Source organism: Apis florea, unplaced genomic scaffold (genome assembly GCF_048593485.1).
Source record: "Apis florea isolate Af1SG1 unplaced genomic scaffold, ASM4859348v1 contig_2350_pilon, whole genome shotgun sequence".
NCBI lineage: Eukaryota > Metazoa > Arthropoda > Insecta > Hymenoptera > Apidae > Apis > Apis florea.
Genome location: NW_028256565.1, coordinates 9092052 through 9119752, shown reverse-complemented (window position 1 = coordinate 9119752; position 27701 = coordinate 9092052). Strand labels below are relative to the sequence as shown.

The following is a 27701-nucleotide window of genomic DNA, read 5'->3' as shown; positions in this document are numbered from 1 at the left end:
CGATTACCTCGTCGTAAAATTAGCTATTCTGTTTCACAGCTTGCCACCGTGATCGTGGCTTTGCACAGCTCGCAATCAGTTCTCGCTGCGAGATAAATTTCTAAGATGCAGGTAATTATCGCCGTGACGCAACAACCCCTTTCCCACATTCCACCCCGTATTATTTTAATGACAAAATGTTTGGCAAGGTTCGCGATAAACTCGAATTCATTTACCTATTTTCGATCAGAATTTGTTTCCATTAAATTTTTCTTTTGAAAATTGATGGATTTTCTTTTGAGATCGATCGTGTTTATTGAATCGCGAGTGATTTTTTTATCGACGAGTGAATCGAGTATTTGGCTATCCATAAAAATTCTAGGAAAAATAGGAATCGAATGTCGTTTCATTGAATATTTTGAAAACGTTGAAGAAGAACGATGATGAAGATGTAGGTGCGAGTATAAGATTCGTATTGGTGGAATTCTATCGTGTTAAATAATGAATAATAAAATAAATGGGGATGTAATATTTAAGATTTGTGATTATATTAATTTATTTGTAATATTAGTATTGAATAATATTATTTATTTCAATAATTGATAACGAGTTTATTTTGAAATGTAGAAATTTCATTGGGGAATTATCAAATGTATCATAAATTATCATTATTATCATTATTCGTCGTGTGGATTCGAATAAATTACTAATACTCTTAGTAAATGTTGAAGATTCGTAGCAAATCTCATTACAAATTATAATATTGGATAATAAATTACCGAAAAAAAAAAAATGTATACATAATTTATTTCAAAGAATAATTTTGTAGCCAAATACCAGCTACTGTGAAATTCACGTTATATTTCATGATTCATTGTTAAATTTCACGATAATCCACAAGATGCTTTTATATGTTAAAATATAAAAATAAGCTAACAAACATTTCTGAATACGATACAAGTACGTATTGTGTTTAAAAAATATTTCTTTCGCTTGAAAAGCCATTAACTGCAATAAAATTTTCAAATGTTTTTCTTTTCAATCAGAAATGCTAATTGATCGCTTTATCTTTTGAAAAATAAATATCAATTCATAAGTTTCATAAATAATATTTCTAGTTATTCATTTGAATAAAAGAGATTTTCACTGAATTGTATCGATTTTGTGTCTGTGATGTGGATTATCGATTTAATTGTCATCGTTATCTTTTTTTTTTTTTTTTCCCCCCGACTTTTCGATATTTCTGTCGACTACAATTTTCAACATTTTTCCTTTCTTTGTTTTTCGAAACGACTATCATCGCATCGTGATTTAGTTTGACGTAATACATAAATTCAATTTTTATTCCATATGGGATTCGATAAGTTATTCGATATTTTTTCAATTCTGTTTCCCAACAAGATACATAGAAAGATAAAAAGAAATCAAGCAATATATATACAGTTTGATTGTTTGATCCATTTGACGATGCATCGTATTTATTGTTCGAATAAATCTCGTTTGTTCATCTTATTCGTCTTATCGAATTTCTTTTATTTCTGGTCGCTAAATTATTTCTCCACCAACCATCAAAATCAATCCAAAATCTAAGAGAATTCTTTCCTTTATCTGTAATCGAATAAATATTTGCTATTAAAAAAATATGCAAAACTAATCGCAGAATATGTGTCTTCCAATCCAAAAAGATTCAAAGAATACGAAAGAAAATAATAAATTCGAAAGAATACCCCATTTATTTTTGAACCACTTCATTGTCAATTGTAATATTCCCGCGTCGTTTCTTTTATTCAAGACGATCATGAAAGAAAAGAGGCACTCTCCACGAAACAGATAAAGATAGATGGAATTGCAATTCAACTTTCGAGATGAAACCAAAGGACCAGGGATGGAAAACTAAAAATCTTATATCTCTATCGCTTTCCTTGGGGATACGATACCCATTTCTTCTTCTCCTTCTTCTTCTTTCCTTTTATTTTTCCTCCCCCCTTTTTCTTTTTCTAGCTCTCTTCTCTCTTCTCTTTCTCGCTCGATATTCGCGATTCAACGGATTGAACGCGTGCACGCGAAATTTCCACCTTTCTCACCCGTCTCCACGCGTTTTATACGCTATTATGATCCATGGTGTCGCGGTTTAAGGAAAAATATGCTCGAACGAGGTGAAATCACGTGTATCTATTGGAAACTCGATATTCAGTCGAAGAGCAGATCGATTTTTCGTTGAATTTTGGGATAATTGACGGGATAATATACCAATCCGTGTCGATTTTTTAAATCTTGCGTATAATTGTATTTTACTTTATATTAATTATATATAATAATTATTATTTTTAATAATAAATAGGAATATTATTAAATATTCTTTTATTAAGTAATAATATTCAATATAAATATTGGCCTAATTATGTAACGTGATTAATATTAATGTTTACACAATTTGTTAATATTATGATAATACATTCATAAGTTTTATCATAATAAGTAAAAAAAAAGAAAAAACAAATTTCAATAAATCTTACGTTTTAATCTGTTAGATCTTGATTCTGAATTTTAATTAACATTTCAACGAAACAATTTCAATTTTAGCATGCATTATTCTTGATTAATACATAAAGTATTCACACTGTCATTCCCCAACATTAATTTCGGTGAAACAATATACAATTTACCTAAAAAGCTACACCTTCATTTAACATGACAGATAATCTAGTTGCCCATCCATAATTTACTATTCTTTCGCACAATATTCCAAAATATTCTAATTTTGGAACGTAAAATAAAGAAGAAGAAGAAACGAAGAAATTATTAATAATTACAATAAATCATCCAAAATGAATAAATAAAAGAAAAAATATTCTAAAATATTATCAATTTATCCCTTTCATTTTCTATACATTAAAATCAAAAACAAACGCAAGAAAAGCACGATTAAATTAAATCAGAAAGTGAAAATACAATAAAAAAGATAAAAAGATACCACGTCGCTTACCTATCCGCACCCCTGAATTATTTCTCCAATAAATTAACAACCAAAAAAGAAAAAAAAGAAAGGAAAAAGAAGAAAAAAAGCCAAAGATAGGACGGATAAAAAGGATGGACAATCGAGCAGAAAATTACAAAAGAAGGAATTAAAATCGACGAGCAATACGAGAGAGAGAGAGAGAGAGAGAAGCGATCATTATTCTGGAACACGCGGAAATCAGAAGTCGACCACGGCCAAGGGGGTGAATCGATCGATGCCGCGCATGGATCTTCTTCGAGTATCGAGAGGAAAACGATTTCCGGATCGCGAGCAGGAAACGGCCGATCGAGAAAAAAGAAGGATTGGAATTGGGGCCAAGGATCAACTCGAGTTTCGATATCGTATCGCGTCTCTGTTCCAGGAATTCTAAGCGTGATGCATCAAGTTAAATTGTAAACATCGAAACGAAAGGAGAATGAAAAATAAATCAACCGCGATTACTTTCTCTTGTTATAATTGCCAATTTAAATTTAGGATATCGATTTATTCGAGGAATAAATTTGTCACAATTTTTAAATGTCTATTTAAATTTTAATCGAGAGATTAAGAGAATTTAGATTTTAGAAAAAATTTAGAATTTAGAAAAATCAAGCAGGAATAATAATTGGAAAATTTCTAGCTATTTTATCAATATATATTTATCCTCGACATTTGCAATTGCTCGTGCAATGCATTCACAATTTTTATAAAATACTCGAGACACTCGAGATCATTATCATTGGCTACTTGAGATTTATTCAAATAACATATATTCTAACTATACAGATGTTTTATGAAGCCGAATATTTATACATTTATGCAAAATTTCAAAATGTATAATCAAATACGATATTCGAAGGATAAAGCAAATCTCTCTATTTAAGCTTCATCTCTTATATCCCTGTTTATATAAATTCGATAATTTATTAACACAGAAAAATATATTACGAATATTAACCATTTTAAAGAACATTTTACTAAAAATTACAAATTATTATCAAAGTTAGTGACTATTTCCCGAGAAATAGGCACACAATAACTCGCATAATTGCTCATAAATGTAGTACAATATTGCGTTTCATATAGAATGTCAGTTTGTTCAACGCTCGTGTAACCGCTAGTTTCATAAAGACAAGTATCCATGAAACGCCGGTTTCTAACAAACATTTGCAAACGTCGGCGAGCATTCGTGTACATCCAACGGACGAATATTTGCGAGCAAAAACGTATTCCACGAGGTCGATTCGCCGTCGATCCGCGTGCAAATCATGGCTTCTTCGAGCTGGGACGACAATTAATAGCGCGTACTCTCATTTGTCTCCGTATCGTTCGTAAAGGATTTTCTGGAAACCTTCGAAGGTACACTTAATGAGACGTTAAATTGGAGGACCAGAAAGGATCAACTAAATCTGTCACTTGACAGATTTTCCTTCGGTCCTCATTATTTCTGTATTACAAGTGTAACAAGAAATGGAAAAATCGTACTCCCAGATATGAAGAAATAACGAGAGCGCATTTAAAGAAGTACCATTTTCGTTTTGAAAATGAATAAAGAAATGATAAAAGAGATTCGCTACGAATGATCGATATCTTTATATCTAATGTACAAACCTTGAATTATTCTAGATATTTGTAATTTCCATAAGAGATTATTGATGTCAAAAATTGAAAAATATTTAAAATTGTTAGTTACGAATCAAATAAATAAAAAAGTCGAACAAAATTGCGGAGCACAATACAATACTTGTAAATTTTCCATGGTTTTCGTGTCACGCGTATAATGAACGTGAAACGAATGAAATGAAAAACCATCGAAATTCATACTCTTTCACAAAAAAAAAAAAAAAAAAAAAAGTAAGAGAAGATAAAAAAATATCGGAGATAAAAAAAGATGAAAAAGGAAAGAATATCTAATCACGTTCGTTTTTATTCCCTGATGTAATTGTAATATTTCCAATTAAACTACAAACATCAAAAATAAACTAAAAACACAAAGGGATAGATGAAATAACTTACAGCCTTTACATTTTTCGAATAAAAAAAGAGCTACATATTTTTTTACTTAATCCGAACATTCGAATATTTCTTACAATTATTCGAAACTGCTTGCTTCATTTCGATCCAAGTGTATGCGAATGTATCTCTAAATATCGTCTAATTTGTATAACAAGAAAATTCGAAACAAAAAAGAAATATCCTTCCTTCCAATATTCGTACCAATATCGTTCCCTATCCCACAGAATTTTAACATTCAATTTGCAACGCAACACCGTAAAGGGAGAAGCATTATTGCGGTGGACGAAATAGACAGGCATCCAACAAGGTGCGAATATTTAGGTGCGCCAAGTTATTAAAACAACCCCATAATGTATCGAAGAGGCGCATCGTTCGAAGATTGAATCTCAACTATTCCCGGCCGACAACAACAGGAACGCGAGCGAATCTGCAAATTTCGCGGATCGCCGGGATTCCTCGCGAAACCCTATATTCCCCCTCGAACACGATTCACCGTTCTTCTCCACGAAAACTTTCCACGATGAACCAGAGCCAAGAATTCCCGAGCCACTTACGCCCCCGGGAGGCTGGCCCCTAATTTTTAATTTATCCCTGGAAAAAGGAAACCACGCTCGCAACCAACCCCTTCCCGACAAGTGTCGAGAACTTATCAGATCTCCTCGCCCCATTGACTTCGTTCCTAAGCTAATAAATTACAAACTTTAACCCTTCGAGTATGTATGAGTATACAGTTCTCGTCGCCCCAAAGCCGGGAATGTAAACGAGGCGAGGCGAGGGGAACAAGACTAGAGGGGAGAACGATTCGATGATATCAGAAAGGAATCGAATATCGGAGAGATCGAAACGCGCGATACGATTCGGGTCATCGGTTTCGTCGGCAAATCGCTCTCGTTTGCATATTTCGTTCGAAAGAATTCGTATCCAAGTATTTTCGAATTATCGTGAGAATTGGCTGAACTGGATCGATTTGTTCAATCGAAACTTTTGGAAAAGTTATGGCGAACGAATGGGGATTGTTCGGGGATGTTAAAGGATCAGGTAGGATTGTGTTTGGGTTGGATCTAAGGTTAGTGGATCTTACGTGACAATGGTAATCAAGGTTTTAAAATTTAAGGATAAAATTAAAGAAGATAATTATGAGGATTTATCTAAGTTATTATATCTCTTATAACTCTACGAATATCATTTTCATTATTTTGAAATAATTTATACAAATTGCTTGGAATTTCAGTTATTTCATCTCTCTGAAATTTCCCGAATTATTTATTATAGGTGATGATACTCAGTCTGGAAGAAATTCAAGAAATTTGTTATAAGTCAGCGATATTTCGTATTAGAACTATTTTCGGTATTCGAATTATTCGTACAAATACTCAGAATTTTAATTCCGATCCTGAAATCCAGGGATTTTCTATCTAAATCGATTAATAAAAATTTTCCAACTAATTTATAAAAGTAGAGACATGACTTTTTATTATTTATGTCTGTGTATTTCGAAATCACGAATCACTCTCGTGGAACGATTTATCCTGTCAAAACCGTCGATATTTTTCTTCATCGTCTTGTGCATCGTGTGAAACCATACACGACATTGTGAAACTTCCTGTCTGGAGGAAACTTGTTCTTTTGATTCTTTCTAAGACATCAGTGAACAGGCGGATCTTAGAAAAAGGACTTTTGTCCCATGTACTTTTCAACTTTATCGCCTGGTCGACCGATGTTTTATCGATATAAGTCTCTAGCTGTTCGCTGAGTATCGGTATTGTGGAACTACGAAACCAGCAAAGAATAACTCGTGTCAAATCGAAGTTCGTTGTTATTATAATTCCTTGATCGATTTTCCGATATAAAACAAGACCGTGACCATTAATACGACAATATTTGAACACGACTGTTATTTTTTGTGATTGTGTATTCGTTGTAAAATTAAATTGTGAAGCACGAAGAGAGATTTGAAACGTGAGTATAAAATTTATTAGGAAAATTTTTATTCCTTTTCGTTTATTTGGCTTCGAATTGATTACTTTGATATGAGATATTATTGTACATGGAATAAAGTTACAAATGACAATTTAATGATCTTTTAACATTATAATAAGAGAAAGATTAAATTACGAATGATAAATACAATTATTTTTTGACTCGAGCAAACTATCATGCTATAGTATCAAAGTTTGCCTATTCAGACTTGGATGGTAATGAATTGGTAAAGATCTGAAGACACAAAAGCGAGAAACTTTATTCAAAACTAATAAACTACCTAAATATATAAACTGCCCTTAACTTTGGCCAAGTTCCTACTGAAAGATCTCAGAATGTTATACGCAACTCTTGGCTGCCATTATTCCAATCAGTTACCTTGACACCTTAATTTACATCATGGAAACTATTCTCCGATACAAAGTGAATATTAATTAATGGTTTCAATGAAGTTTTATATATAGAAATAAAAAGAGTTTTAATATGATAAATAAGAAATTGAAAAATTAACAATTAAAATTTCCAATTTAACAGAAATTATAATATTTGCATTATAATCTAAATATTAATATCTCATTCCATCTTTATCAGAATCTTATTAATTCAACAAATACACTCTCCATATTGCTCCAATCTGTTATAATTCTTTCCACGCTAATTATAAAAATCATTTGTCGCAAAAAGAAGAAATTTCAAATCACGAAAAACTATTCAACTATAGCAACACTCGAGCCCAAAAACGGGGAATTTCCACGAAGGTAAAATTTTCGAAAGAATGGACGAAGAGGAAGTGGATATATGCAGTGTCGTCGTCGTCTAGGATACGATCAAGTGGGGGCTTCCGTTCTGGGAATTTGACCGGTATCTGAACTTACAATCGCTAGATATTGAGTATGAAGAAGTCTGAGACCGCCGCAAAACTTGTCCAAGATTGTGGGATGAGAGAAAACGAGGGAGAGGAGGATTGAAATGGTCGAAGAAAGAGAAGAAAAACGAGAGGTGAAGTCGCTATGTTTGTTCGCGGGGAGAAAAAGACATAGGAAAGGCGCCTGGGGGTGGCTGAGACAGAGCGCGCCCGATCTTTGTGCGTGCTTTGCGGATCAGAAGTTTTGTGAATAGTTCGTCGAGTTTGTTTTTCACTCCTTAACCTTTGAATATTCAGAAATCTCGAGTGCGCATATTTTTATTAAAATATAGATTGAATTTTATCGAAAGATATAGAAAACTGAAGATCAGGACACTTCGAATTCAAACGAAAATTCCCAATTAATTCCCATCCCTAAACGTATCTCGTTAAATAATTCAAACACCCTCGATTCAATACCACACCGCACATCACACCGCACAAAATTCATCAAAACTCTCTATTTCTATGATCGAAACTATCCAAATCTCTCCTTATCTGTATATATTTTTAAACATCCACATATATTAATAAGATACGTATATACATCGTGCACCATTTCATGGAAGAGAGAGTGTAGAGCGATCGTTCGAGAGCGAAGGAGAGAATATCCGAAAAAGGGGGGGGTTGTTGGCAGGAGCAAGAGAGAGAGAGAGAGAGAGAGAGAGAATGGTAGAGGGTGGAACGGAGGAAATATCAGCGAGATAGGTACAAATACGGCGCTATATATGACAGTTTGATGTATAGTTGAATTTTTATGCCGGTGAGAGATGTTATTGCCGCGTCACAGGATGAATCTCTGATATGTCGGGGGCGGCAGCGAGGAAAGTTGGCAGCGAAATCGATATCGCATGATTTATGCCTAGATTGAGTTTTTCCGTTCTTTCTCTGTATCCCATCCCCTCCAATCGCCCTCCCCTCTCCCTTCCAACCCCCGTCGAAACGTCTGTTCTATCTCTCTCCGTCCCTCCCCCTCCAACCCTGTCGCGCCATTACCATTCCTCTCGGTCTAGCGCCACTCGTCGCTCTCGGTCTAGCCTCCTCTTTGTCAATACGGGACGTCAGCCAGGTACGACAGAACCTAATTTCAACGAGGATTGCGCGTCAGAATCGACTGCCTCGATTGGCGAGACGCTTGTTTCTCTATGCCCGCTATTCCTCCTCCCGTTCCGATCAAATTTCCGCATGAAAATCATCGCGCGCTTTAGAGGGGGATCGCTTTCGAACGCCCCCTTTTTATCGGCCGTTCTTCTCCCTTCCTCTCGTTCGTGTTCCAGTCCGTTTCTTCTTTCGTTCTGATTCGTTCCAACGAGAACGAGAACGAATTAAGAAAATCGTGAACGAATCGTGGGTATATTCGTTTGTAGGAATATGTATGGGTATGATATAATTCGATATAAGAGGAGGGGGGGAGGGGGGGGGAAGAATTTATTTTTGAATTGAATAACTTGTGGATATATCTTTTCCTGTTTTCTTCTCTTTTTCTTCTTCTTCTTCTTCTTCTTCTTTTTCTTTTTGATAAAAAATTAATTTCGAATTCACGACGGGGACGAATCTTTTGGATTTACGCAAAGCCTCTTGGAAGGGGGCAGGGGGGGGGGGGAAAGGCGTGCTCACGTACCCGAGGCAGTGCCAATTCCATAAAAGGAAATTTATATTTAACTTCAGGGCGAGCCACGTAAGGTGGTACTCGATATACTCGATAAAAAGGAATTTATATCTGGCGGTAAGTTCTAAATTCTTCCCGATCAGAGAACTATTTCTTTGAAAATACCAAGTTTTACGAAGTGTGTGCAGCGTTGAAAAAATATTCCTCGTTTGAACAAGTTCAAAGATAAATGAATCTGTATCGATACCCTTTCAAAACACAGACTGAATATATTTCCGATTTTTGGTTATATTTTTTTAAAAGAGTTATTGCAAATTTTTGCAAAGTCGAGATTGCGTAAAAATACAAATGCCTGAAAGTTTATCCAGAAGTATGAAATATATTTAAATAGAATCACTATATCAATATTTTATCTTCTATTCCGTTCGAATCTGTAATCTTCTTGTTCTCTATCCTTATTTGATTTTCTTTGATATGAAACATTCCTTAAAACAAACGTATAAATGAATCATTCATCTTGTTTTGTCGAAGAAATACTTTACTTGATTATTATATAACGAAAATCATTAGAATTATGTAAAAATATATTGTTCTCTACTCGATGCATCCTCAACATTTCCCTTCCAATATCGAATGAAAACAAACACTAATTAGACACACAAATTTTCAGTAATTACCAACAATTCGAATTTAGAAGCGCAAATATTTACATACACAAATAAATTCCAATATTTAACGTTTCTATCTGCGTGGAATTTATTGCCGAAAGCGTTTGTGTACATTATCGATAATTCAAGGAAAACTGGCTCGTTATGTTTCTTCTACATTTCGTCAACATTTCTTCTCCTTGATACCGCGTTATATATTCGCCTCGTTCCGTATATTCGCGTCAAACGATCGATTTATCCCGCCGTACACGCTTCCTGCGCTTAATCTTTAAAATCGCGTGCTCGCGCCACGCAGTAACGCGTGTCGCGGCGAGCCGTGAATCCTCCACTTCCGGTCCAACGTTGGCCGTTCGCGCGTATCCCGGAACCGGATCTGGACTTAGGCCAAACCGGTTTTAAAGGCGTCGCGACGCCGCCCGACGACGCCCTATCGACAACATGATTTGTCCGCCTTCTCGTTCGACAAAACCCACCTACCAATATTTCGAACGTAACCCACGAGGACGTACACCTACGTAATTTACGAGGCGGCCATCCATTCTTCGACGACGACACGCGAACATCCCGTGAGAGAGAGAGAGAGAGGGGGGGGGTGGAGAAAAGCGCTTTTGTTTCCCGGAGGATTGAGCGGCACGTGTCGCCCTCTAGGTGGTTCAATCGTGGAGGGCCGAGATATCGCATTCAAGACACGTGTAAGGCGACCACGTACAACAGGTGACGGAGGTAAACTCGCGGCAATTGATTGCAAAGCGAATTCGAACGAGTGTGGAAAGTTCTTTGTGATACATGGAGAGGACGAAGGGGCTACACGAAGGGATGCAGGTTGAAGGGGAGCGAGGCTTTCCGAAATTCGATGGCGTTCCAGAACTCTGGTAAATCTAATGATGATTTATTTATTTTTCTTCTTCTTCTTCTTCTTCTTTTCTTTCCTAGTTAGTTTCCTAGTGACGGGATAATTTTATTATCTTGAGACAAAGAAGATGAAATATTTTAGTGGGTTTTGTTAATGGATGAAACAGAAGGTTAGGATGGTTACTTGCAATTTGCATTTATGATTATATTCTATGTAATCTTGATTAATGATTGTGGTTTTCGAATCTTATTGTTTTATTATAAGAAGAATTAAGTATCCAATTTTTATAAAATTGTTTGTGGAAAATGTAAAATTTAATTGCTCTCTACAGTGATATCGTTATATTATATACTGTTGAACTAAAATGGTTTATTTGCATTGCAAGAGGTCTCATAACGGGAACGTAATTTAACAGTCTATTCGTTTCATGTGAAATTGCATTTCTGTCTACTGTGCACAAGTTTGGATCAAAGCCATTGTAGAACTGAGACCAAAGATTTGATGGAAATGGCTGTCTTTAATAATAATTCAACTATGAGAAATAGTAAATTAGCTGTGGACTATATCCGATTATGAACCCATTGTATCTTCGCTAGAATCGAAATTACATGAGATGTCATCCACAACGGATCTGACCTATATCTCCGATACAATAGTAACGTTATCACAGTTAAATGACTTCAGATTCCAACTTTCGATTCAATTTCAAAGATATCGTGTAATCCTCCAATTCCTCTAAGGCTTGATATTTTATTCTACAGAATTGTTGTAAAATAATGAAATCTTTTTTAAATCTCTTGTTCAAATTGCAAATTTAATAGAAGATACGAAATGTCATAAATTGCTTGAATTTTCATTTCGAATATCTCGAGAGATTCGGGGGAAATTAATTAATAAGAGGCTAAGCCACTTCGTTCGAATTCATCGACAAATCTATTCAAATAAATTTAAATCAAAACCACTAATCTTCGTGGCTAATAAATCTTTCTTATTAAGAAAATGAAAAATGAGTGGAAAATTGGAAAGTTTATTATTTCAGATCGGTTCTTAATTAATTTTTTTAAATCTCCCCAACTAAATATTTCACAATTCTCGCGCTTTTTAATATTATTATTATTTTTCTTCTCCTTTCAACAGAAGAATTCCACAAGTATCAGCTTCCAATTTCTACGATTTTAATTGATTATTGAACAAATTATATATCTTGGTACAACTGTAATGGTCAGATAAGATGCGAAGTTCAGTTTCTCAATTTTTCAGGATCTCTTTGATTGAATTTTGCTGAAGAACAAAGAGCCAAGTCTGAGGAATATTACATTTAAAATGGCAATTATTTAAGCGATGGATTGTTTATTAAAAAATTAATTGTTTTACGAGCAATTCTCTTACTAGGATTACTTTTCATTACTTTTAAAAACAAATACGAAAATATAACTTGGTAAGTCATACAATTATTAATTTTTTTTATTTTATTTCCCTCTTTTATTGTTCGCACTATTCTTCCAATTTTCATTATTTCTCCTTATAATTCTCTCTTCTTACTTTACAAGGGTTAATTAATAAATAATCACGAATAAATAAGAAGCTTCAACAACAGATCTTGTACATGCCATATATTTCACAATTTGTTTTCTTCTCGCTATTTGAAAATCAAAGAAATTGGACAATGAAAATCTCCACTTCGGACTACAAGAGCGAATATATCATCTTGGACATCCTTCCACGTCCTGACACGTTCGCATCGTAAGATTATCACACTACATTGATCCTTCTGTTTTTCATTCGGCTCGATATCGCGTTGCATGCAGCATTGAGCTCGACCATCTAGACGTATTAACGCGTCAACCGTGAACGAATTTATCTTGCCCCGGCCAGACCTTGTCTTTCCATCGATATCCTCGCGTTACAAGAGCAAAACCAGGCGAAAGGAGTGCTCTGAGCCCTTCCTCCCTCTTCCTCTCCCCTCCTTTCATGATAAATTTATGGAATAACGCCGGAAAAGTCCAGAAGTGGACGAATGAAACGAACCGGAAACCATCACTCTCGATCCGTATCTCTTGATTTCACTCGTTGTCCAACGTGTTTGAATTAGTCACACGCGTTTGTTTTAACTTTTTTTTACTATCAAAGAAACTACACTATCAACTTACTATCAACGAAAAAATATCTACTGTGCTGTGTTGCTAGTTAAAGCTTTCTTTTTTATTGGAATATCACATTAATTAACAAAAAGAAAATGCAAGATACAAATAGAAACAGAAAAATATTTTTGGAAACAAGAAAACTTTATCATACTTTCATCGTGTTGCATTATATAATACTTGATCGAAATCCATGCGAAATAAAAATTATATAGACAGAATTTTCTTGCGACTATCTACTATTTTCACAATAATTAAATCTTTTGCACTTTTGTCGATTAAAAAAAAGAAACCTTACTTATCGCACAAATATCCAATTTCAAAGTGATTCGGAACGAGCTTACATCAAAAAGAGATAAAAAAAATCCGGCCAAACCCCCCGAAATACCCTTCCATCCTGTTTCCAAATTTCTCGACATTTATCCTAATCCAAACGCTCGCTCTGCTCACCCACCCCCTTTCGAAAACCTTCACCCTTACAACCGTTACCCTCGCCCATTCAATCCTTCCACGAAGAATCCATCGCAGACATCCAATATCCAACTTCGATACCCAACTTCCCGCCGAGAATGTCAATACCTTATATTGAAAGGGGGGGAGGGAAGCAGGAAACCATACTCGACGCGCGATCTCACGCGGAATACGATGGGTGGAATACATCGGAACGACGCGACGCTTCCAAAGTGATGCCGTGTCACGTTGTTGATATTTGGATAGCCCGTGGCCCGAATCGATCTCGCGGATAAATTCGGCTAATTAATTATTCGTGCAAACAATCCGCGAAACAACGCGCGGCGCCGCCTCCCCCTCCCCCGTACACGCGCTGTGATAATTACCGGATTTATCGGCTAACGTATAATTAAGTAAATGAGAGACGAGTATGCCTCGCTCGCTTCCCACGTCCCCTGGATGGAACCGGGTGTGTCCTGGTGGTGTGTCCCACATTTCGAGAACGGAACACGGAGGGTTTGAAGCACCGTGCACACGTTGAAATTTTGATGAAATTTTTACAAGGTCGGACGGGCGGCTAGATTGTGAAAGGAACTATTAGCGAAATCGCGTTTCATGCCGGGAGAAAATTACCTTTACGAGCAAATTATGCGACGGAGAATTAATTTTCTCGTGATTTAGTTTTTTTTTTTTTTTTGCTTTTAATTCTTTTCCCTTTCTTTTTTTTTTTTTTTTTTTTTTTCCCCTCTTTTGTTTGACGCGAATCGAGTAGTAGATTGATCAGGGGGATGTTTTTACATCTTTTTCTGTTCGTTGAATTTTTACGTTTTTTTTTTTTTTTTGAATGTCATTTTATTTACAAAGTTATTTAATACTTTGTTAGGATCAATTGTGTTAATCTGTTACGTTTTTGATACGTATGAAGTTTTATTAAGTTATATTTTATATTAGAAGAAAAAATAAATTTACTGGGGTATTTTGGGGGGTATTTGGGGGGTTTTCTTTACAAATTTAGTAGAAGGTAGAAATTTTGGATTATTTGATTCGTCGAACAAATGTAATAGTTCATTAAATTTTCCCAATGCGGTTTTAAGTGATTCGAAGAGAAGTAAGAAAGTAATTTCCGATCAAGAATTTCCGGTATTTCTACTATGCGAGACGTAAATTAACCGATCCATGCATCGATACGTTCTTAATTAATTCTTTTCTCTTCGATTCCAAGGAAATTAGGAATGAAAGATTCGAACAATAATTGCAGGAACCCGTGTTCTTTTACATTCGAATGAAATTATTCATGGTACGATAAATCGTATTATTTCAACGTTAAATAAAATTCCATTACAACGAAATAATTTAATATTACTTACATAGCAGTTGAGAAAGAGGTAGAAGTAGAGTTCTTCATTGGCACTTACCTGGAACAAAAGTAAAAATACTGTTGTTTAAAAGAATATAATATTGGTAGATGAAATTAAAAATTTATCAATTCCTCTTCACGCGGTCTATGAAATTAATCATAACATTAATCATGAAATATTAAATATTGTTTCAAATTACAAAAGATTAATAATAGATACACTATTTTTATCTCTATGAGTGTATCAAATACAAACTATTCAACAATGATTGATATTCAATCATTAAGAATCTTTCATATTTTCTCATATATAAACATATAGAAGCAAATAATTATCGATTCTAACTAATTTTCATCAAAACTAATTAATATTCAATTTCACTGAGAAGAAAGAAAGATCCAAAGAAAGATTAGAAAACAATGCATCAAATTTTTCCAAAAATCAGCTAATTCTAAACAGCAAGATAGAAAATAATTTTCCAAAACGTCTCAATTGCTCTCTGAAAATCAGAGCAGTCTAATTAACCTTTCGACGTTTCTAGCATCTCCACATCCACAATTTTCGCAAGAGGGTGGAATAGAGATAGTCCCAGTGATATGGACCGAGATTGAGGATCGTAGCTGCGTAAAAGACGCAAGTAACGTAGAAATTAAATTGCAACCGGCGGGATCTCGCTCAATTACTTATTCCAACCGTGTCACTCGTAACTCTAATCCGGATTAAACGATCGATCGCGGCAGATTAGTGCGTAAAAAGCGGCGGCGCGTGTCGCTGGAGAGCAGAGTGGCTTCGATCCTGCCAGCTAGATAACTAACCGGTTAACCAAGTCTGGAATTTAATGCATATATGTATACCAGTCATGCATAATAGCTCGGTTGCGTCGCGTTATATACAGAGTGGCTGGTAAACAGTTTTCGAAATTATCTTAATTATCTTCGTCGATTAACTATGATTATTATTGATAGAACTGATCGAATACCGTTTCAAGATTAATATTAATAGAATTGAACAAATTGAACGAAGTAAAATTAATATTTCATAAAATAATATTGAAATAAAAAATAAATACTAACAAGATAATTTAATTTATCTTGTTTTACTTTCCTTCCCAGTAAATTATTCAACAAAATTTATGTTTGATCAATTGGATATTGCGAAATATATGTTCGTTCCAGATTTTTAGGGATATCTTAATAACTTTAAAGATCGTATCGTCTTTGAGATTAGTTTTTGACTTCTGTGTTTTCAATTTTTTCAAAAATTCATTCGTGTTATTTTCTTCCTCCTTTGTAGCTACTTCACCACGATTTTATTGTTACTTTTATCCCTCTCACCGTCTTCATATTTGTGGAATATTGCTTTCTTTATTGCTATGGTTTTCTTTATATTATTCTTCTCTACTTCTGGAATTTCAATTTTGTGCTTCCACATCCTTCTTATTTTAATACTAAAATTTCTTTTATAATATCATTGCCCTTCCCCTAAACATTCTATCGTTAGAATTTTAAAAAATTTCTAATTGCTAGAATTTTTCATCACATTCTCACTCTCTCTCTCTCTCTCTCTCTCTCTCTCTCTCTCTCTCTCTCTCTCTCTCTCTCTCTCTCTCTCGCTCGTTAGAATTTATAATTAAACATTAACAGAAATAACAATTCTTTGATAATCCTCTATCGTCTTAAAAAAATAAGTTGCTCCAATTTTAAATTTAAATTACTCAATAAATGAATACGAATGCATAAATCAATCATTCCATCCCCCCCACTATTAGAAGTTATTTCGTTCCATTCCATACAATGTGTTCTCCTCCTTCCAATATCTTATTCCATCTTTCTCTCTCTCTCTCTCTCTCTCTCTCTCTCTCTCTCTCTCTCTCTCTCTCTCTCTTTCACTCTGGTTCCATACGAATTCGACATTAAAATGGGCAATGCCGCAAGCAATCGAAGCAGGGGTCGTAAATTTATTAAGACGTGACGGCGTATAATATCGGGGAGCGGAAATAGGAAATACGAAGGGCGACGAAAACGCGCCAACAGTCCAATACACCCTGCGCATAGAGATATACGTGCAACCCCTGTTCGAAAAGCCTGACTGGTCTATGAATATTTCTGTTGAATATTTCTATTTTTTTTTTTCTCTCGACGACAGAAAGATATATCGCGAGCAGAGAACATTTGTAAATTTCACACTCGTCACGAGTCGAAAAGTTGATGGAGAGGATTCGTAGTAGGCTTGAGGAAGAATCAGGGTGGAAAGCTAAGATATTTGTTCGAATTTAGATGAATGTTATCTCAGTGTTTGGAAGATTTGGATTAACTTCTTGATTTTAGGGGAGAGGAAACGGATTGTTGTAATTATTTTCTTGCAAAATTTAAATTTACAAACGAAAGTAAAAAATATAAATAAATGGTTGAAATGGTTTCAAGAATTTTCGATAAAAAACACATATTTTCTTATAACTTCTTCACCATTCGCAAATAATGTGTCAATTTTTAAAATTCTCTCTTCTAAAACTAATTCTTCACAATTTCTTCTAGATACATTTATCAAGCAAATTCGACATATCGAATTTTTTAATAACCAACGAAAGCAATATGGAGCACAATTAACCGATTTGCGATAGTAAAGCAAACATCTTCAACGAATAATCCAAGCTGAAGGATATAGAATGATTTATCGATTGAAGTTCAAACTGAAATTCCACTTTAGCTATGGCAAAGATGCTCGAGATGAGAAGAATAAAGGAATCAATAATTTGTATAATTATTGTCGAATTATTTTCATCGAATAACATTGATATTTTCACGGTTTCGAATTTTTCTCTGTGATGCATGTTACACGACCAATTAATGCTTATTTATTCGTTCGTGCACGCCAGTCGTTGGTAATGAAGAATAATTTTGATGCACGAAATAACGCAGAATATGAAAAATATTTTTTTCAATAGAAACTATATAAAGCTTGGTATATCACATTTAAACAATGTTACATAGAAATTAACTGTCGTTATAAAATATGTTATAAAATATTTATGATCTGTTTTTTTTTTCCTTTCACAACAAATAAAAAAGTTTTTAACATTTCGAGGAATTAAAAGAAATTTAACTTAATATTTTAAAATTAGATAATATTTAAATCAAATTCTGATATTTTACCCTTATTTTTTACAGATAAACAACAAAAGTCTCTTTACTCTAAGACATGAGAAACTGAATCTTTCATCGTAACACCAGACAAATCCCTAGCTACGATCTTCAGGGACCCTTCTAAATAACATTACTGACAAGTCCACGTGTACTATCCACTTCAACCCCTTCTCTTTTTCTTCCGACCTTTCCCTGACCACCATTAGTACCTTTCTCTACACGATTCTCTTAAACCAAAACATACAAAAAAACCACCTACGTGATAATTCACATTTAAAAAACAACCTTACTTCACGATCATTCACGAGTATCGATACTTTAAAATGATACGATATTTCGTACATTTTAAACAAAATTGGCAAATCTTTTTTCGAATTTCTGTTGTAACAATTATACTGTATATCATACTCCAATTTTTCATTTCTCGAATCAGATAAATTTTCGTGATGGAAATCTGAATTAATCGATTACATGGCTACCTCAAAATATCGAAATTTCTTTCTCCCGATATCAAAACGTTCCCATTAATACTTCTTCTTCTATGTTCTATAATCAGATACACAAGATTCGACGGCGTTCATGAATCAAAGAAACCTGCCACGCGAGGACGTACCAAGTAGTTCCCGAATCGAACGTATTATATCGAGATCCTCCGATCGGTGCGCACCAGGGACCTCCCCCCCCCCCCCCCCTCTCTCTCCCTCTCAGCCTCATTAGAATCTCGCTTCCTCGCTTGGATGGTTGCCGAGTTGAATCCCGGCCAATGCGGTGGCCTGCTGTTTTTGGAATTCGGACGAGAGTGGGACCCGTTTGTTCCCGTGCTTTTGACGAATGGCTCGCATGATTACTTTGTTTAGCATGAGAATACGATCCTTCGATCCTTCTTGGACGGCGCTCGAGCCGGCACTGATTTATGAAGTATCCGATTCTACACAACTCGAAACTTTCGATTGAAAACGCCGCCGCTCCACATACCGACACCTGAGCAATTTACGACCCGCTCGGGGGAGGAGGGACGATCACGGTTTAATTGCTCGATCATCCGTTGCGCCTCGATTGTTATTCGCTGCCGCCGATGATCGATCGATCGCGATAAGTGGCTTGCGAGATTCGATACTCGAGATTTCGATGTGTACTCTGCAGTGCAACTCTGGAACACTGTTTATGTCATGCGTCGATATGTACGCTTCTATGGAAGATTACGAAAGGAAGGATTGTTTTTGGGAAAATTTTCATATAGCGGAGAATTTTGTTCGCAACGAGTATGGAAATATATTGTTTGCGTGTGTAGAGTGAATCAAGGTAGGTGAAGTTTTATTGAATGTTGAATTCGCAGAATTGTTTATGTTTCTAATGTTGAAGGAAATGAAGAATGAATTGTAAATATTTGTGGGTAAGGGTAATGAAAGTATTGACGAGAATGGAAAAGTTATTCAGGCGGTTGTGGATAATAATTATTTTTGAAATCTGTTGGAAGTTCTGCCTACTTGGTCTAACTATTCTTACACGTTTTCTCCGATCTTGATCTTTCCCCCCCATCGACATCCATGCATTACCAAGAAAAGAATAGAAAAACGAAGAGGCAAGTTGGTTTCGATTACGTCACTCTGTCTGCGGAAAAAGTTCCACGGAAATCCCACGAGATACGACACCGACTTTTTCGTAAAACGTGACTTCAGGATTAATATATGGATCGGTTGACACGAGACAGGAAAAACAACTTACAACTCTCTGGAAATGCATCGATATCCATGTTACGACTGGAAAAGGGTTGGAAGACATCGTACATTTCCTTGAATATATACTATTATATATTCACATTTTTTTCTATCATCTTGCAAAGTTTTAAACAATATCATTAAGATATTTTCCACGAGTTACGTAATCTTGAATTTCGAAGAGAGAGAGAGAGAGAGAGAAAATCCTTGTTTTAATTTAATTTGAATCCCATTTATAATTCTATATTCCTGATGTATTCCCTCCACGTAAAATTCTTCATTATACTGGTAAAATTATTAGCAAGGTGTACACATGTATATGCATGAAATATCGATTGCAAGGAATAGTTCATATCTCGTTCAGGGAAACGTGCTATAAGCCTGACGATATAGCACCCACGGGAATTTCGCCTTTCCGCATGAAGTCTCTCCTGAATTTTAAGCCAAGTATATAATCCGACCGCGTTGTAATACTCCTTCCCCTGATATTAAAATCTCTTTAAACTAGACAATCGATCTCGCGGAACGTGCGTATAATTTACGATCGTCAGATAAAACGAATGAACGTGGTGTTGTTCCTCTTTCTGATATTTTTTTTATACAATCTTCGTTCTTCAACTTTTCGAAAAATCGAATTTTATCTCTAAATCTGAACCTGGTTTTCTAATTCGATGCTATACAAAACGAGATATATAAAATGGAAAAGAAAATAAGGAATAATAATAATAATTGGAAAATATAAATGGATTGTTATCAACTTATTTCATTCGATCTCTTCCTTCTAACAAAATGAAACAACACCAATGTTAATTTACTCAAAAGATTTACTCAACCGTTTCTTTTCTAACGAATCACCCAGTATAATCAGCTGAAAGATCATCAAAGCTGTTAGCACACTACTTTCAGCCTATTCTCCGACGCCTGTCCTTCAATTTCTCCACCAACAGCCTGTCCCTCCTTTTTAAATTCACCATCCCTCTTCGTCTCGTCCTTTCTCTCTCCCACAACCTCGTTCACGCAATATTCTTCCTCTCTCCTCGCGATCTCTCGATCTACCCCGCTTCATCTTATCCTTTTCCCCATAGGCTTCCCTTTCTTTCCATCTCCTACCCGCATTTACCATTCCTGGTATCTGATCGCGTAATAAAAAAAAAAAAAAAGAAAGAAAGAAAGAAAGAAAGAAGAATCGCGTGAGAACAAAAGGGTGGCAGCATTTTTCGTCGAATGATTCGCTTAAGACGTTGTTTCTTCGCGTCCCATGAATGTTTCTTCAATTGATTCGTGAATTCATCGATTCGCGGACAGCACTTCGTGTATTATTGATTGCTTAACATTCTTTTTAAACAGTGATGTTGAAAAAAATGTGGAAATCAGCAGAAAAATCATAGAAGACGATCTTACGTTTAAATAAGATTGTTATAATAACGCGAAACAATAAATCTTGCAATGTTGTAAATTGGAATGGAAATTCTATTATTTTAAAATTCTTATATTGATAAGAACTAATCAAACTTTATATTGTAATGAAACGTTTTAAAAAATTGAACGAATATCGTGAATATTATTAAACATCAGAATGTTTTGACGAGATAAAGTTTTACGACGAGTTTACGGAGAAAATTTCCATGGATGTGAATTAATTACGCAGAAAAAGCAGAGAGTTCAAAACTACTTGCAGATTTATACGGCTCGGATAATAATAAATAGGATGTTTGCGATCTCGACAATGAATAATCATACATTTTGCCCGAGTCGTGTATATGCATCAATTAAGATAACTGATAACGAATATTCGAACGAGGATATAACTAAGTGTCGAGGGTTCTGATTCAACTAATTCATGGTCCACGTAGTACATTCTGTATCCTCATGTTGAGATGACCTATAATTTGTAAGAAAAGAAACGAACGAATTAAAGCGTTCGTAACAGATGTCGTTAATCTTCTAAGTGGCAAACAATTTTAATGATCAATTTCTATCTCCACATTTATTTTACAAATGATATTTCTAATTTCTAATTATTAACAAATCTGATTATAGTTTTATCATTAAAAAAAGATTGTTATTATATTAACATGATTTCTATTTATTTTAATATAGGTTTGATATCATAAGAAAGATATTCAAGATTCCTATCTGATATCAAAAAGACTCAAGCTATTCACTATCGCTCAAAATCACTCCACCGCTTTATCTTCTCCCAAAAGCGATCCAAATTCCACCTACAACTCGTTCACCCATCAAAACTCGTCCACCAGCCAACATCGACCAGCTCCTCCTCACGAATCTGTAAGCAGCCCTGCCCATATCCCCGACCAAAAAACAACCCATTCGATCGGTGGCGGTGTTTACACACAGGCTTCTCTCCCCCGTCCACCCTGCAAGCGTCTTCCTCCACGAGGTATCGTCCTCCGGCCGTGCATCATCCTGCCCCCAGACACGTCCACAGATCCGCTCGTGCACCTGTGGCAGCCATTCCTCCGCCACTTGGGCCGTCGTCCTCGTTCTGGGCCCCGCAAGAACCAGGGCTTGGCCATTCAACCTTTTCAATGGATGCATTGTTACCCGGCCGAACGAGCAGGGAAGTGGCCTTCGCGGGGATATTCGAAGACGCCAGGTATTTATGAGCGGCCCACCTCTTCTCCCATTCTTCCCACCTTCGGTCGGGCAGAGAGAAAAGAGGAGAGGAGAAAAACGACGGTGGCCGGTTGGTAGCTTAATGAAATCGACGATTGTGCAGCCCGATTGTAATACAGTGACCCACGGTTTCTTTTGCCCTTAAGCCCCAATTAAGACGTTTCCTAGGTCCGGCTTAAGCACGCCAATGGAAAAGCGGATCTCCTTCCACCGACCCGTTTCCTTCTTTCTCAACTTTGATTTTATCCTCGAATCGTTCCTTTAAGCCGCTACCTACCTTCGAACCAGCTTTCGCGAACTCTCGACGAGGATTTCTTGGCGAGGGTAGTAGAGGGTTGTGTGCGAACGAGGACGAGTTTTTATCGCGTTGTTTCTTGTCGGATCTATTTCGATTTAGACCGATGGAGGGGAAGAGATCTTGCGATCGCTGTCAGCCTTTCTAAGAGGCAAGTGATATATTTTCTTTTTTCTTTTTTTTCCTGCATTCTAATTTTCCTTTCGTCGAATTGTTCTTGATCAATATTGAGAAATTCAATCGTGTCTAAGGTAAGACAAGTTTAATAAGACGATTTAAAAGAAAGGAAAAACTAGCAAAGCGGATAAGCTGTGGAAGTAGATGTACGGATAACAGAGATTACCTCTCGCTAGTTTTGAGAAGCTAATATTCGCGAACTCTAATATCAAGGCATCACGAGAGATTTTCTAAGCTTAAGTGAGACGGTACTAAGGTAAGTTAGACGGTTCAAGTGTATTTGAACAGATCAAGAATATCCCCGCAATGCTAGTATCAACATTTTTTTACTTGTTTTATAAATCTTGATCATCGATGAAAAATCATTCGATACACGAGTTCCATATAAAATTATCGATATTTATTATATATAAATATTCGTGTAGATAATAGAATGAACTTTATTTTAGATAAGAGAGAGAAAGAAAAAGCAAATTGAGAGAAGAAGAAAATAAAGTATTGGTCTGAGCTCCGGTTTAAAAGTTAAAATATGACGATAACTCGAGACGAAGTAGATGATCCTGTTCTTTGGCTCGCGACTCATTAACTCGATCCTCGTCGAACAGATCAATGGCGGTGCACCCCTGCAAATGAATTCGTAGCTCGAGTTCCTCAAGCGATCACACGGTTGAATAATTTCCAGGAACTTTTTCTCGAACCACCACAATCAACGACGTATTTCTATTTCTACTTTTCTCTACACAGTTTTACCGCTTCTTGCATTTTCTTCGTCTCGTTCCATTTTTTCTTTTCTCTTTTTCTTTCTTTTTTTCTCCCCCTTCTCATTTTATTTCTTCAATTCTTATTCGAGCGCTTTGATCATTCGCGAACAAAGAAAGGAACTCTCCCCAAGAAAGACATTAGTAATTAAGCGATTCCTTTGAGACCGATTTTCTGAAGTTTGGCCGGTGGACAAATATTTTGTCGGCCATTACCGCTTGTTTCTTAACGATCCAAGCCGATTGATCTAATTACCGACCGTCTCTGTAATGAACCGTCGATATCTGCATAGCTAGTTAAGCTTCCAAGTTTCTTGGATCTCGTGAAAAAAAAAAAAAAAAAAAAAGAAGAAAAGAAAGGAAGAAAGAAAGAAAGCTACATTAAAGATGAATCTACCAGAGTATTTCAACTTTTCTTTCTTTTCCTTATTTTCAAGATGAATAGCTCCTCATTTTTATTTTTCTTCTCGCTCTTTTCTCTGCTTCTATTGGGTATTTGGAGGAAAAAAGTGGAGGAAATTATCATTGAGTCGATGGAGGACGAGTAAAGTGAGTGCAAAATACGAATTATAACGTATTTATATATCCAGCTTTGATAAAAATATTTAAACTTTGTATCAATATTGTAAAATTTTTACATAATTTTCCAAAATTCTTTTCACTTACAAATCTCGATAATTCAATGATCTCTCGCATCATCGATATCTGTCTTATATAATTCGAAAATAGTTCACAAAATTTCATGAATGAAAATAAATGACTAGAACGAACTAGAAGAAATATTTCAACTGCAACAACTGCTTCGCGTAAATAATTGATTCTTAAGACGAGAATTTTACGATCATCATAAAATATCACGTCCTCGTGAAATGAATTTATTATAAACCGTGATATCCCGTTTGAAATTCTTTATTTCGCAACCGATTCGTAATAAATGCAATAATTTATTACTTTATCATCGAATAATATCTATTTAAATTGTACACACGTTCTCGTTAACCAAAGATTTTACTAGATCGATGTTAGCTGGTGAATAAAAGGAGGATATCGAAATATTTCAACAGGAGAAAGAATCGTGGTGGGCCAATCGTCGCGTGGAATGAAATATCATCATTTCCCCAGTGTGCATAAGACTCGTGGAACGTTAAAAGACTCGTTTTCGAGCTCATCGCTCTCGACCGTCTCGCGGAAATTCGCAGACGATTCTCAGACAAGATGGAGAATATCTCTCATCTCGGCTCAACGGGGGCGGTCGGATGAATATTTCGCGAGTTTTTCTTCCTAGAAGAAGGGGAAAATGAGCCGCGAATCGAGATGTTTAATTCAATTGCGTGGAGATGAGGAAATTCACGAAATCTGTTTGCATCGGGAAATCTAAAATATAAGAAAAAGAAGAGAAAAGTAGATAGGAAGAAAAATTATCGAGTTGTAAAATTGTCCGTTTGTTGGATTATAATCGTCTTGTTGTTTAAATGTTTAAAATTAATTTATAAAATGTTTCGTAAATTTGTATTCCATAAATACTTGCATATAATATATTTTCATAATTGCGCACGTAGTGGTGTCAAAATTTAGGGAACTTAATTAGATATTTCTACTCCGCGTTGAATTCGAAATTTTCACAAAAATTCGGTTATTTAATAAATTCGTTTCGTCAAAAAGTAATTAAGGTAAAGGAAATATTATATATACGTGACATTCGTTATTGATTATAACTTGGCGCCTGATGTTTATATTCAAAGGGACATATTGTTCCATATTAACTTACTCATACACGATACATTTTAATTAAAGTGGACAAAATTCCATTTCCCCTTTATTTCGCTTGGAAATAATACATTGGATACAAATTCTTTAAAGAAATTGCGACGATGGAATTATTATATTTCCTCTCACGTGCAAACAATACCATCCATAATGAAAGCTTTGTCAAAGGTTAATAAAAAGGGATTGAGCAAAAAAGAGGAATTATCCAACAAATTTTATTTTACGCGAGAATCAAGAATGGATGTAAAAGAAGAAAGAGGGTAGAAAAATACATCATTCGTTAAAATCGCAAAGCGTTAACAATTAACGTATAATTACGCGATATTATTTCAAATAAACAATGAAATTATTGTTCCGTTTTGATTATGAGAATCAAACGAATAAAAGTAGCGAAAAATTCAGTAGATTTATCCCGGGATAAAATTTATCCATCCTCTTCTCTTATGTTGACTCTGCGCGCGTAAAATTGCATCGATTCGCGATAAATATCGCGATGGAAAAACTTGCAAACTCTTGCAAAACGGCCTGCTGCTGCTGGCTTTATTCGCGAAAATTTCGCACAACATCGAGACGATTGTGGTAGAACGCTCGAAACTCCATTAATTTATTTTCTCGCTTTCGCCATCGATAAGAAGAAGAAGAGGAAGAAGAAGAAGAAGAAGAAAAAGATCGCTAAAACAAACGGCAGGCGGCTGACAAGCTCGATAAATTGAGAATAAAAATTGGCCGCAACGTTAATCGAATAACTCGGAGGGGCACATCGATCACAATTAAGAGCATCGACACAATTATCTGGAGGAGGGCAATAAAACCTGCTTCTTCGTACCGAATCAATAAGACATTCATCAATTTGTTGTGAAATCGTCGCATTAGAGAAGTGGAGAAGTCGTCGTTTAACGAAGGAAATATCTCTCACGCAGTGGAATATTCGCAGCATCCTTGTTCTTCTTTGCTCGATTTCGATAAGATAAGAAGTAAGAAGCGAAAACAATGGATATCGCAATCTATCGAATGATAGATTGCAATTTTTCATCCCCAGAAAAAACGGACAGAATCCGTGGAGAAATTAGAAGGAGGAATGTCACACGAGGGGTGAATGTGGACAAGCGAAAGGGTCGCTTTAAACAGGCTTCATTGAAATCTAGGTTAACCCTTTGCAAATCCTTTCTCTCGGTGTTCGTTGTTAATTTTCTGACCTGCGTCACGAGGAACGAGAGAAAGGGCGAGAGTCGAGGATGGCGAAGGAAAGGGAGATGGAGCCTGTCGTTTCATCTCATAACTCGAGCGAGAAAAGGGACAGGGTTTTTCTTTCCTTTTCTCTTTTTTATTTTTTTCATTTTTTTTTTTTTCTTTTTTCGTTGAATATTTCATCCGACATGGTTCATTTAACCCCTTGGCCTGGGTGACACGTTTGTAATTGGAGCGCTTGTAAGGTGGAAAATGGATGGAATGTTTGAACGAGCACACCAAAATTAGAGGAACTCGCGTTTTTGACACTCCCTATCTTATTATTTATATATATGTATTTACTGTTATTTTGTTTTTTATGTTTTTTATTTTTTTCTCTGTTTGATATAATTGAGAAATTTTTTAACGTTGAATATTAATCAACTGTTTCGAAATACATTAATACAGAATGCATTGTTTCATATGCATTTTGATATTCCATGTTTTTAAATTTATCTGTCTAGTTTTTGTAATTCCAATTTATGGATTTTTCCTCTTTATTTTGTATTTTTATATATTATGTTATTAAGAGTGTTGAATATTAATTATCAGTTTGGAATTAAAATAAATAAAGATCGCGTTGTTTTACGTTTTAATATTCTATTTTCTTCGGATAAGTTTAATGGAATAACAAAAGCGCTTTAATGTTAAACAAGTGTTCATTTATGTAAATTCATCATGGGACAATAATTTCGTCTAAGAATGGAAAATAAATAAAAAATTTTTCGACGTTCTACAATTTACTTTTATTATCTGTAATAAAAGTAACTTTTATGTGCAACGTAATTTCCTATAATTAATTTTCTTCGTACAAAATTCCAGGAAACTTCGTGCAAAATAAAAGTGAAAGAAAATTCAATAACCTAGATCTTATATTTAGATTTGAATTAATTTAATATCCATGTATTTAATATCGAATATTAAATACAACAAATCACCATTATTTGATTTCAATTCCAAAGTTACAATCTCCACCGTAGAATCGGTCGAAAATTATTTGCCAAATAATAAATAAAACCAAAA

At 35.2% G+C, this 27701-nt stretch overlaps 1 protein-coding gene and 1 long non-coding RNA gene across 12 annotated transcripts in view; one reads left to right on the top strand and one right to left on the bottom strand.

Annotated features, from left to right (window-relative positions):
• Positions 1–17790, top strand: part of LOC116414930 (uncharacterized) — a 164664-nt gene extending 146874 nt beyond the window's left edge. For 3 of the 4 annotated variants that reach the window (XR_015291058.1, XR_015291060.1, XR_015291059.1), the window contains exons 5-6: positions 12268–12445; positions 17491–17790. This is a non-coding gene — a long non-coding RNA (uncharacterized LOC116414930). Of the gene's footprint in view, positions 1–10802; positions 10846–12267; positions 12446–17490 lie in introns of those variants that run through there. The other variant, XR_015291064.1, reaches the window with a different exon arrangement.
• The window catches only part of LOC100870354 (neural cell adhesion molecule 2), a 428395-nt gene that overhangs the window by 221102 nt on the left and 179592 nt on the right, over positions 1–27701 (bottom strand). The window lies entirely within an intron of this gene.